We start from the raw sequence: 12859 nt of genomic DNA, 5'->3' as shown, positions 1-12859 counted from the left end.
TGTACATTTTCGAAGTTCTCTCTTCTTCCATCTTCTTGCATTTTGAAGGTTATCTCTTCTTTCGTTTGCATTTGCGCTTATGTTTGCTTCAATGGCAACCTTACATCCTAGGTGCCCCTGCTTCTCTATTAGAGCTATTACAGAATACAACAAATTTGATATGTATAATCAAAGGTGGATTCCTGTCACCATCTCTATTGGCAGTTGGGTTATGTTACAAACAAGGCAGAGGAAAAATGCAACGAATGAGTTCATCGATACTTACAAAGGCAAAGTTCAAGATTTCAAGCTATGTGACATAGGTAGGAGCATTAAGAAAGTCCTTATGCAACATGCCTATATGTACTCAAAACTACGTTTGCAACATTTGCCTAATGGCATGCCACTCCATAGACCAAACTGTAAGTGAACGTTTTTTTTGGAAGGGTTTTACATAATATGTAAGGTGTTTCTTTTTGATACTCACACGTAACTTGTATTTCTCTGCACAGATATATATCCTTCAAAAGTGGTAGGCTGGTAGCCTACATACAGTATGGTGGGCATCTTCGATGCTTTTCATGCTTCTATTGGTGTGATGAGTAGCGGTACAAAGAAAGCTCAAGCAGGTATTTGGCAAAGAGAGGAGTTTTCTTTTATGACAAATTTCAAAATTATACGACTCACTCTACAACGCGAAGACCATATTCAAAAAAATTATAAGGCCTTGTCTCGCGTTGTAGTGATTTGTCACGTAGTACTGATTTTTGACATGGGCACGTCGGAAAAAACCACCATGCAATCCTAACAACGTATCCATTTCTCACGCAGAGTTCAAATAAATGAACGCACAAATACAAGAATATAATATCTACCGCTCTGTGGCAATTGATAATATAAGATAAAAACAATGTGAGGGCACAAGTCAAGTGGAATAATCATGCCACTCACTTTGTGCTATAGTGATCGGCACAAATGTATTAAATGTATGACAGGTAGACAAAAATGTGTCAGAGATAAATTTATTAGAATGCATAAAATGATTGGACACACTAACGCGAAAAGGAAATTCAAAAAACATTGAAAGTATTATCTCGCATTGTCTGTAGTTACCTTGATCAAAGTAAGTGCTAAGGTTGCAAAAGTGGAGCCTGCGAAGCGTAGAGTGTAGAACAGTCGAAGTATACGTGATAGAACGATTGAAGTAACAAAAGCGAGAAGAAGAATGAGACATGCACACATTAAATAGTAATGGCACAAAATGATTGCAACCAATGCATGTGTGACACGTGACTCAGACATGTGTGGAAGATTACGTGAGGCCACGTGTAAAGATTGTTACATAGAGCGTACCTATTCACATTCATTACCGATTGTATGAATTTTTTTTCGTGCGTTCTTTGGATCGTTATCGCTCGTGAGTTCTTCAAATCGTTGTCATGAGTTCTTTAAATCCTTGTCATGCGTTCTTCAGATCATTTTCAAGGTTCATTTTCAAAGTCTTCAACATTTGATTCGGAAAATGTTTTAAATATTTCAAATTTCTCTTCATATCGTTGTCGGTCCCATTTTTTAAATAATTAGAACACAAGGTTGAATGATGGCTCTATCAAATCACTACAACGCGAGAAGGGCATGATGATTTTGCCTGATGGCCTCATATCGCGTTGTTATGATCGTTCTTTTTTACTGTAGTTTCAATGTCATTTGTTGCTATAATTAATGCATTATTGTGCTATTGGGATGCTTCTCTATTCAAATCACTACAACGAAATATGATACCTCTCAAGGATCTCAAAGACCTCATATCACATTATATTCATTTGTCTATTTTCTTGTTCTTTAAAGTTTCTCGTCACTACCATTCTATCTTTTAGATGGCTCCATTCAGTTATACGTCTCTGGATACTTACTGATGCATAATTTTGGACCATTTTAACAAATAATTAGAACGCAAGGTTGAATGATAGCCGTGTCTGATGTCCCCATATGAAAAATCACTACAATCCGAGAAGGGCATGAAGAATTACAAGATGTTGCAGATTGAGGATGAGGAGTAGTAGTAGGTTCTTATCTCATAATAACCACTTCTACAAAAGTTTAAATATTAATCATTGATCTATCGGTATCTAAAACTTTCCATGTCTTTATTTTGTACGTTGCCATTCTACATGCTTACTACTTGCATTAGATCTCCTCCATATATCTTGCTTTCTTTCTCTGTTCATAATTTTCACTACTTGATTAATTTATGATGCCTTGAATTGTTCCTTCTTTTTTGGCTCTGTGAAGAAGCTTCCTATATGTCCATTGATGTAATTCTTATAATGTGTTCGCTTTTTCTTATCCTCCACCATGTCTTGTATGGTTGAAATACCCGAAGCGTGCTTGATAATGTGTTTTCTCCATTCCTTAGGTTGACCATATTGATAAACTACCATACTTCTTTGCAAACCAATGAGTATGATTGTAGATAATGTGCTATAAAAGAATAAAACAATACATTAAATAGTATATTGTTCAACATACAATTTAAAATTTTGATGTATAATCAATTGGATACCGTATAGTGGGTGATGTGTTGATCTATCCATGCATTAATCATTGATCTCTTGAACTCGTCTAGCACTGTTTAAAAGATATCATGGTCTGTCTTCTTCCACTCTTTCTTATCACATAATTTAAACATATTGTTTAGAGATTTCTACACATTGGCTTTATGTGTTCTTGCTTTATGCCATCATCTGCATGGTCTATACTGCATTGTGAATGCCCTTTCATCGAGTGTATTTCATGGTCTGCAGTGATCTTCTTCTTCTACGACGAGGATTATCCTGTGGTGTTAATGGAGATAGAAACCTTCTTTCTATAACACCCCCAAGGAAGGTTTCTTAGGTGCATCCTTCCCATCCTTAGACCTTTTCTTGTCTTGTTCAATCTTTACATGTCCACCATGCAGGCCGATGTCTGATAGAACTTTCTCTAGTGCCTTGATGGATTTGATCTTTCTTGTATTAGGCTATAGAGTCCATGCGAAACATATATATAAAAACAAGAGTTTTTCAATGATTCTGCAAAGAGCATACATTGTACTAATGTGGACTCTCGACAATGGAATATCAAGAACTGGCTTGTAATAATCTGGATCTTTCAAGTGCCTATCTGGTGCCTTCTTCCAATACATCTTATCAAACACCTCATGCAATATATGCAGGGACTTTTTGAATTGGCCGCCTTTGACACATTGTACATAGATTTCAGAGTTTTAAGATCACTTGCCATATGCCACTCCACCTTATATTTTCCCATGTCTTGCACATCTAAAATTTTGCCATTTCTCTGTCATCATCACTGATGATCATGGGTATAGATGTCTTATGAAAAACCCAATGCAGAATATCAAAATTCTCTAAGTCTACCTCTGCAACACACAAAAAACATAAGAATGCAACACTCATTTCTTGTTATAGCTTTGCACAAACTGATCTCTAATAAAATTTACCTCAAAGGATCCCAAGGAGAATATATTATTTTCGGATTGAACACTAAACCATCTAGGATCATCCTTTTTAATAGATAGATCAAGTGCCCTGTTCATCAATGTAATTGTAACCCTTTCTAACTTTCTTTCCTTCATAATTTGACACTCATCAATCTTTAGCACAAATTTGAGGACACCATTACATTCTTCAGGAGTAACTTCAAAAATTTGGACATCATATGATTGTTGCAAGGCCTCCAAGTCATAAAAAATATTATTGTATCTATTGTATACCACATCTTCTTTTAGCGCAGCACATGTGTCTTCAATGTGAAATAGGGTTCCCAATGCTTGTAGTACCTCTTCATTTACTTGTCGACGCATGTTTTTTTATTGAAGAAGAATTTGGCAATAATGACCCTTTCATACTAAAACCCTTCATCTTTTCCTGCAAAGTCTTATATATGGTAGAGTACCCTCTATGTGATATAATTGCCTCATCAAGTATTGCCTAGATGTCCTATGGATTGAGTTGATTATTTTTAATAAATATTTTGATCTGCTTTTCTGCAACTTTCTTGTATTTCTTTTCCTTCATCAATTGCTTCTACATATTGGCGATCTAAAAGAAGACTAAAATGTGTGCTAGAAGATTCTGTTTTATTGATTCTTTATATTAGGGTGCCACAATGATCTGATGTCAAATTGAAATGAAAAAATTAATATACACGAATATATGTAATAATGACTTCCAACCTGAACATTTCTTTAAAAGTAATAGACAAAGTATTGGGTTTATTTCTCTTACTGAGAGGCTCATAGTTACATGTGCAAGTTGTAAATGTCGCTTCTCTCTATATTCCTCCTTGCTCGATCCCTCTGCCATCCTCTTGATCCGTTCCTCGATGTCTAGGGTCTAAGGCAATGCCATGGTCTTACATGCTAGGGATTTTTTCTATACATCTATAAAGGAATCCCCCTCTTGATACCATAATTAGAATGGAAATAAAAAGGTGCCAAAAATAGGAACTTAACTCAAACTAATTTTGGATGAGCTTAGTTCAAAATTTGAGAAATATGCTATTTCGGTGTCCAAGTAGATTTTTTGAGATATGAGCCATTACTGGCCGTACCGTAAATGTACTCTTTTCACATAGTTTGTACTACATGAACAAGAAAACGTGATTGAAAACTAACAGTATTCTATCTTTCTTTATCTACATTTAAGAATAGGAATCAATCTTTTATATTTTTTATATCTTTATCTACATTTAATAATAGGAGAGAAAATACGCCAAAATCAATTTCATCTTATTTTTTAGACTTTTTGGATTCTCTCTCTAAGCTGAGTTGGCACTTCTTAGAGAGCCCAAAGTTGAGTCTAAATTTCTTCTAATGTGCATGCGCACCTATAATCATTGCAAATGTGCACTGGTCAATTGCTCTTTAACAACACCTACCACAAGATGCTTTTGCTCAGCCACACTACCAAAGTGCGTACACCACTGTGTCGATGTACCGGCTGGTAGCCCTCAACTTAGTTGAATGCCCTTGTCTCCAACTTGTCGCAATCAGGGCCAACCATGTTCTCATTGCCTTAATGCCCTATGATTGCTGCCAGTAGAGCCACCTTGCAAGGCTATTATTTACCAAAAGGCTAAGAATCCCCTAAGCTCACATGCGCCCCACTTATAGAATTCACCTATACCCCTTTACACTTGTGGCCACTAACATGCCAACCCCATCCCATCCACTGTATACTACCCAATCCAGTAGGTGGGCCTTGACTAGTGAGCCTCTATTGTGTATGTGCCCTCTACCAATGCACAACTACCCTTACCCCCACTTCTATCTGAGCTGCCCTTACCCATTGTTATTAGTCATGCACAATACCAGCCAACCTCCCTCATAAATCCACATACCATCAATCACAGCCTAATTCTCTCTCTCTCTCTCTCTCTCTCTCTCTCTCTCTCTCACACACACACACACACACACACACACACACACACACACACACACACACACACACACACACACACACACACACACACACACACACACAGAGTAGCGTAGAACAACTACTAGTTACAAATCAAGGCAAGAAGGATAAAGCTTTGCAACAAAGAGGAAAGGTTTCTAAATAATGCTTCTCTGATACTGTAGTAGTAAGCTTCCCCAGTATAAAACAGAGTAGCAAGCTTCTGTATAAAACTTCCCCAGTATAAAACAGAGTAGCAAGCTTCTTTGATACTGTAGTAGTAAGCTTCCCCAGTATAAAACAGAGTAGCAAGCTTCTGTATCTATATATGTGTATGTGTGTGTATGTGTGTGTGTGTGTGTGTGTGTGAGTGTGTGTGTGTGTGTGTGTGTCTATATGCCTGTATATATATATATATGTATCTATGTATGTGTGTGTGTGTGTGTGTGTGTGTGTGTGTACACATAGTTATACATGCACACATATACATATATCTTGGCCCCAATGTTGCTGAGGCTCGCTCTCTATAGCTCACAATCACATACATACATATGTGTGTGTGTGTGTGTGTGTGTGTACATATATATCTATATTTACATATACATGCACGTGTGCACACACACCCACACCCACATGCGCATGTGCAGGCGTGCACGTGCATGCACACACACTAATTTACCATTATATACATTATTCTAGTCAAATACTTCTTCATAGGATTTTGTTGGTGGAACTTATGATATCATATGTTTTTCCATATTTTTTTGGTAAAAAGTTGGCAAGATCAAAATTCAAAAATTTTAGATTTTTTCACAATTTTTTTTTGTGAATGTTGCACTAGTGTTAGAAAAAAATTATCCTTGAGTGTTTTTTTAAAATGTTGAAATTGAGAAAAAAAGTTAATTTGTCCTTGAAATTAACGGCCAAGGTTTTTTAGTTTGGAACTAGGATAAGCAAGAAGGTCAAGATGAACCAAAGGATAGGTAAGGATGAAGACCCATTTTGTTCACTCATCTCCATGTATGTGATTTTGGCCCTAGCTTAGGACCTCAATATCTTCTACTAGTATATAGTGGAGGGATGTTATCCCATTTAATATGTACATTTTCTTTTCGTGTGTACGTTACACACACATATATATACATGGTTTTTATCCTAGACTTGCTAAGTGAGGAAATAGAAGAGAGGTGATGAAGTGGAATTGAGGTGATGAAGTAAAATGGATGTGATGAACTTGAATATCAAGAGGATTGTTGGTGGGGTTCTTCTTTTTATAATAAAAATGGTTGTTAATTTCCTTCATTGACATAATTATTTTACATTTTTTTGTGTAGTTAGGCAACACAAAGTAATTTGTGTTACTTAGTGATATATCACAATGTGTAACACTACTACCATCATATATGGGCTTTAAATAGAGTCAAAATAGAGATGCTATAGCTCCATTATGTTATAGTGTTTTAAAATAAGAAAATTTTCCCTTTTTGAAACTCAACTCTAGCCCATCCATAATTCCCTTTCACTTTTTGGTTAGTATACTAACATGCCATTTACTCCCCTCTATGCTATAGGTAGCACTAGCATAAATAGCTCCCCATCCTAATATTTTCTCCATTTAATTCAAGGAGGACTACACAAATTTGTTGACATTCCATAATCTTCAATCATACAACCATAGAGGGTTTTCTCTTATAAAGTCAACAAGAAATGGCTAACTAGAGAGCTTGAAGACTCCCAAACTCCATAGTACTTGCAAATAAATAAGAGAATGCCTCAATAAAGAAAGAAAATAGATTGAGAAGATATCTTAAGCAACAAAAAGAGTACATTAGAATGTACAAAAATAGACTATAAGAGTACTTCACACTTATTAGACTAAGCTCCACCTTGACATAGTAATCAAGCTACATTAGCTTAAGGAGAAAGCATGATTAGGGAAAATAATGAGAAATTGAGCTAGACACAATGAGATAGGATAACTATATCTCAAGCCATCAAATCATCTATCAACTAAGAATAAAATACATTATTTTATAGCTTACACCACATAAATGAGTGCCCAAATCATGCCAAACAAACAAGTGGCCCAAAACGTGTGTGCACAACAACCATAACTTTTACTCATTCCTCTTGTGCACATGTATAATTATAAATAAACTTCGAACCAATGAAGCATATAAATGAACACATGCTTGGACACCTCTAGCCACCATCAAAATACAATTACCAAGTATAAGATGTGAGTGAAGATCTCATCACTCCACAACAATGCACACCACATCTCAACTTCCATGCTATATATATCTACAAGGTTGTTATTGGCTTTTGGATTTGGCGATGTAGCCTTGAATGGATTCTCATTCCTTGCTCTTGAGCATACTCACAAGAAAACATGATGGATCCATCACCCCACAAGCTTCCCCAAAATACACTATTGCATTGTAGGATAATATCTCAGAGCCAAGACTTTTTATACAAGAGCTTGCTTCAAGTGGATAAAATCTTTGAGCCAAGATCATATTACTTAGAATCACCAACAAACCATCTCATCACTAGAGATAGTCCACTGTCCTTAGATTGGATGCTTAACTCATGCACACTTTCCCATAATAAGGTAAAACATGTGAGCTAAGTACATATAACATGAATACAAAGTAGAACATATGTTTTCACCTTGAATTTGAATACAAAATCTTGTATAGAGACAAAGTGATTTTTAAATTCACAACATAAAATATTAAAGATCAATAAAAAGCTTGCATAGACAAAGTGCTTTTTAAATGCACAACATAAATTTTAATACAAAAGCTTGCATAGAGACAAAGTGATTTTTAAATGCACAACATAAAATATCAAAGATAAAAGATCAAATAAAAACGCATGCACAATATGCAAATATAAAGTATATAGTTATTAAGTTCAAAAAATAGATGCAAATAATACATTCATAAAAGCAACTCCAAACATGTGAGTAGAAGTTGAATGTGGAAGAAAAACTCTAGAGTGCTAAAACACATACAAGATTATTAATACAAATATATTAATGAAAATATGTGAATAGACCTTAGTTTGAATATAAAATATCATGCAAGGGCAAAGTGCTAATCCTAAACATGTAAAATCTAATTGTAGGCATACATTTATAATATTAAGCTAAATAGTGCATATATGAATTAAATTTACATGAAAAATCTCATGCGGGGCATTGGGGGGTGGGGGTGGGTGGGGAGAGTACTCAAACATAGGCCTTTCTTCAGGTACAAAGACAAACACTTATATATGTAAAAACAAATAACCAAAATTTGTGTATATGACCCAAATTTGTGTACAAAATCTTGTATAAGGACAAATTGAGGCGTATATGTGCAAACTAAATTTTTATTTCAATAATATACAAAACTTTTGTACTAGAAGCTTATAGAATTTTGCCAAGTGGTGGAAACTTATAACACATCTTTTTGTAAGGTAGTGATAATATTTTTTTTTTCCAAGTGGAAAATTATATCCTTATCTTTTTTTGTGGTAGTGATAATAATATCATTCACACTTGTACTTGTGATAATCTAGTGATGGGGATCATGTTAACACATTAAGGGTAAGCTTGCCCATTACTTGGTGATATCTTTGTGTTGTGTTATTATTTTAATCACTTCAATATTCTCTAAAAGTGTATTAGATTAATGAATGTATAGTTAGGTATATATATTAGATACTTACTACCATGGATATAACATTGACCCATTGACGTGTGTGCCCATCCATTACTACGTGATGTGTTGTGTGTTATCATTTCAAACATTCATTATGTTTTAATTGTGTAAATAAACTTTAAATTTATAAATATACAAATTAATCATAGATTTTATTCAAATTTTATTAATTATCTACTGGTATAAGCATGATAGTTGGTTAAGTAAATTCTTCTTAAAAACTAATTAATCATAGATACTTTTCAACAACTACTAATTATTAAATGGTGTAACCATCATAGCTAGTTAAATATATCATTCTTAGAAACCAATCTTTAGGTATTTGTAATAAATTGTTACCTTGTCTATACTTGACATGCATCACTCAATATAAAGGCATACACCATTTCTAGATAAATTTAAAAAATTGTTATATGCAATGGAATGGATATGTTTTAAGTGAGAATTTTGTTGCATCTCAATGCTATATGTTTTACAATAAAGTTTTTTGCGTTAATGGGAAGATATTTCTCTATGATTAAAATTCATAAGATATAAATTTTCATATTATGAATGTTTTAAAAATAATTAAGAAACTAATAATTATTTAGGCAATAGGTAAATAAGTGGCTTGAACACTTTAAGTCCAAACAATTAGTACTTGGGTGAGCTCAAAGGAGCTTATAGGACTTTATAGGTCCTTACAATTAGTACTTTGTGAATGTGGCTTGAATGTAAATTTGAACAACATAGACCATTACACTAAGTACTTGATGTATTGGTGAAATTATTTTTGACAAGGAAATGAACAATCAATGAGTGACATTCTCTTTTTCTTTTTCTTTTTGGCAAGGAAGTATTTATTTATATTACTAATGAAAAAGAGATGAACCATCACACTCTTACATGTGTGAATTCAAGTGTTGTTTCAAATGAATGAGCGGAAAATACATTTTTCCATAGGTTTTGCCATTTGACCAGGAAGAAAATGTACATCATAAAATGCGTTTTGCTGACAAGCAAACATGTGTCCTCCATTTTTTCTTGTAAGTGAACTTGTGTTTTGTCTATAATCAAACATGTGTCCTCCCTTTTGTCTTGTAAGTGTACATGTGTTTTGCCTATGGATGTTGAGATGATCTCCATGATGATTCCATAACTTGTGTATGGTCATAATTAATGTAGCATGTCAAATTCAATCTTTATTGACACCATAAGCAATGAATTTGAGACTATGCATGACAAACTTGTCTTTATGCAATTTTATTTCTATTTGGAATGTGCCATTTTCTTTATTCATAGAAAAGTTATTATTTTTTGCAAATTCATCACTTTAAAAGAAAATGGAAAAGACACAAAATGAGAGTGCATTAAGAAATTGATTGTTGGGTTAGTACAAGCATTCATTGATGATTCAAAAAATACAAGGTTTAATTTGAGAAAGATTCCAATGGACTTTAAAAATTTCATCCATGAGAACCATAGAAAGGTTGAATCCTAGTAACCTCAATGATAGTTTATGGTGGGGTCAATATGGGGGTCGAATTTCTTTGGCATGTTCTTGGAAGTACCTTTGTTTTCTTTGAATCACATTGTTGTAATTAATATTGGTAACTTGACTCACGACACTCCCCATCTTCATAATGTCATCTCCAAAGGTACCATCACAATGCTATCAATGATTACAATGCTAAGTAAAATGGTTTACATCAATTCTAAGGTGGGATTATTCCTTCATTTATTTCTAACTTGGGTTAAGTGGAGCATTCCAAGATATGATAAGGGTCTTGAGAAAAGAGCCTTCTTGGCTTTGCTCTATTCCTAGAACCACAAAGTTGTCGCTACTCAATCATGATAAAGACATACAACCACATAGTTTTTGCTAATATTACAACAATAGTGACACTTTATACTTATTTTCATGACAAGATGGATCCATTCATTCTTGTGTTCTCATTCAATGGATCCACAAATTTATGTGATATATTACAATAAGATCCCATAATAATGAGATAAAGATTATTTTGATGCATTTAGTTTAAATGCACTAGCTATTTATGGTGAGTCTTGAATACTAGTGCATTTAGTTTAAATGCACTAGCTATTTATGGTGAGTCTTGAATACTCCTTACATTCCTTTGAGCGCATTCATAGCTCAATGTGTCTTTTCTTATAGCTTTCTTGTAGCCCTATTGTCTTTAGTTTAAATGCACTAGCTATTTATGGTGAGTCTTGAATACTCCTTACATTCCTTTGAGCGCATTCATAGCTCAATGTGTCTTTTCTTATAGCTTTCTTGTAGCCCTATTGTCTTTAATGAGAATATGGTTTAAATCTTAAACCCTATATAGTTCAAATGCACTAGCTATTTAAGGTTGTAAGATAGTGAGCGTTGATGAGTGCTTACACTCCTTTGAGTATTCATAGCTCAATGTGTGCTTTCTCATAGCTTGCTTGTAGCCCTATTATTTTTAATGAGATGATGGTTTCTTGCCAAGAGAATGAATCAAAGGACAACCTTGTAATAATCCCTTTACCACAAATTGAGATTCAAGAATTACAAGATTCAACATTACAACTTCCACTTATAACATTGGCAAAATGTTTTTTTTGTGTGATTCACTTATATAAATGCCACTCTTCATATCATTAGACACAATGGTTTAAAGTCTAGCACCTTTTTGCTAGCCATTCCCCTTTTTTGCAAGAAGTACATTGTATATTAATACAATTTTGAGGTGAACAATTTTCAAAGCTACGCCTTGTTGGCTCAAACTAGGTTAAGAGTGCTACCCCAAACAATAAATCCTTGGGGGAACCTTGAGCTATCATCATCAACATATGATATCACTTGAGTGCATAGGAGATTACTTTTTAAATTAGATCCAACAATTAGATCCTTAGGGGAACCTTGAGCTGTCATCAACATATGATATCACTTGAGTGCATAGGAGATTGCTTTTTAAATTAGATCCAACAATTAGATCCTTAGGGGAACCTTGAGCTGTCATCAACATATGATATCACTGAGATTGTTTTTTTATTAGATCCAATAATTACAAAAAACCTTTATATTAATATAGGGTGGTTCATTGTTTAATCACCTTTTAATGTCTTTGACTTACAATTTAGGGGTGTTAAAATATTTATCTTACCATTATGTAAGATAAGTATTTCTTCTGTTTAATAGACATATGATCAACCTTGCCCTTCATCAATCTTAAGGGTTTGAAAACTTCACTTTTTTACATGTAATTCATGGTGGGAAAAAGGCAATTTCACAAGTTTTTATAGTGTTGAAATAACCATGTAGTTAGGAGAAAAGGTAGCTTTAATTTAGAAGAAAATTTGTCTCACATTGATGGCCTCCTTAAAATTACCATCTCCAACCCATAGTGAGAAGGTTTTGAAAGGTTCATGGAAAAATAGTGTCGCACACTCGTGCTTTGTCCACCTTATTTCTCCTATCATTGTTACCACTAGCACCACTATTGATGTTCAACAATTATTGATCTGTCTTTGTATTGGCTAGCCTTTGTCAAAAGGAAAGCCTTACCAAGGCTTTCTTCTTCTTCTTCCTCTCTCCCTCTCTCTCTCTCTCTCTCTCTCTCTCTCTCTCTCACACACACACACACACACACACACACACACACACACACACACACACACACATTCAAAGCTTGCACATGTATTCCAACACCAAGAGGAGCTGACTCCCTTGTCTCTTTA

This window comes from Cibotium barometz, chromosome 60 (genome assembly GCF_041138505.1).
Source record: "Cibotium barometz isolate CiBa-2024 chromosome 60, ASM4113850v1, whole genome shotgun sequence".
NCBI classification, from domain to species: Eukaryota; Viridiplantae; Streptophyta; class Polypodiopsida; order Cyatheales; family Cibotiaceae; genus Cibotium; species Cibotium barometz.
This window is presented reverse-complemented; position numbering follows the sequence as displayed.